The sequence below is a fragment of the Nannospalax galili genome, unplaced genomic scaffold, assembly GCF_000622305.1.
Source record: "Nannospalax galili isolate Female #2095 unplaced genomic scaffold, S.galili_v1.0 scaffold206, whole genome shotgun sequence".
NCBI lineage: Eukaryota > Metazoa > Chordata > Mammalia > Rodentia > Spalacidae > Nannospalax > Nannospalax galili.
The window spans coordinates 6,311,605-6,313,316 of NW_008358101.1; positions in this window are offsets into that span (position 1 = coordinate 6,311,605).

Consider the following 1,712-nt stretch of genomic DNA (forward strand, 5'->3'; position numbering starts at 1 on the left):
ACATGAAAATAGATGCCAGCTCAGAATACCATACCCAGCTGACAAGGAAAGAAAAATCTTCCATGACATGAATAGCCTGAAAGAATACATGTCCACAAACCAGCCCTTCAAAGAATACTTGAAGCAATACAGAGAGCAGAATGACAAACAACTATACCTTGGAGCAATGAAAGAAAATAAACAAATATATAGTCTAGGAAACACAAAATTACACAGAGAACACAAACAGCAATCAAAATGACAGCAATGAATACACACCTCTCAATAATACCCTTAAATATCAATGGACTGAACTCCCAGTCAAAGGACACAGGCTAAATGAATGGATTAAGAAACAAAATCCATCTCTTTGCTGTCTGCAAGAAACCCATCTCACCTTCAAAGCACTACCTTAAGGTAAAAGAATGGAAAAGAATATTCCAAGCAAATGGGACTGAAAAACAAGCAGGGATTGCAATTCTAATAACTGACAAAATAGACTTTGAAGTAAAACTAATCATAAGAGATAAGGAGGGTCACTTCATTCTGATCAAAGGAACAGTTAACCAAGAAGATATCGCAATCCTGAACATATATACACCAAATTTTGGTAGACCTAAATTCATATATACAAAAATACAGGACTTTAAGACATAGATTAACCCCAACTCAGTAATAGTAGGGGACTTCAATACCCCACTGGCTCCATTAGCCAGGTCAAGTGGACAAAGAATAAACAGAGGGACGTATGAACTAAATGATACCATACATCAAATGGACCTAACAGACATCTTTCGATTATTCTACCCAAACACCAAAGAATACACTTTCTACTCAGCACCTCATGGAATTTTTTCAAAAATTGACCACATACTGGGCCACAAAACAAACCTCAACAAATACAAAAATATTGAAACAATTCCATGCATTCCATTGGACCACAAAGCAAATAAGCTCAAGATAAACACTGCATGTAGCTCTAGTAGCTGCATGAACTCAATGGCGATTGAACAACACAGTGCTAAACAATGAGTGGGTCGAAGGAGAAATTAAGAAAGAAATAAAAGAATTCCTGGATATCAATGAAAAGGACAAGACAACACAACACAACCTCTGGGACACATTAAAAGCGGTCCTGAGAGGAAAGTTTATAGCTCTAAGTGCCTACATTAAAAAATCAGAAAGAGCTCAAATAAATGACCTAACACTGCAACTTAAGGCACTAGAAACGAAAGAACAAATGAAACCCAAACCCAGCAGAAGAGAAGAAATGACAAAAATCAGAGCAGAAATTAGTGAAATAGAAACAAAGAAAACAATACAAAGAATCAATGACTCTAAGAGCTGGTTCTTTGAAAAGATAAACAAGATAGACAGACCCTTAGCCCAGTTAACCAAAAGAAAGAAAGAGTGAATAAATATCAACAAAATCAGAGACGAAAGGGGAAACATCACAACAGACACCCAAAGATCCAAACCATTATAAGGGGATATTTTAAAAACCTATATGCTACTAAATCTGAAAGTTTAAAAGAAATGGGTGGATATCTGAAATCATGGGAACCTCCAAAGTAAAAACAAGAAGAGATCAACAGTTTAAACAGACCTATAACATATAGGGAAATTGAAACAGTAATACAAAGCCTCCCCACTGAAAAAAGCCCAGGCCCAGATGGATTTGTAGCAGAATGCTACCAGACATTTAAAGAAGACCTCCAACCAATACTACTTAA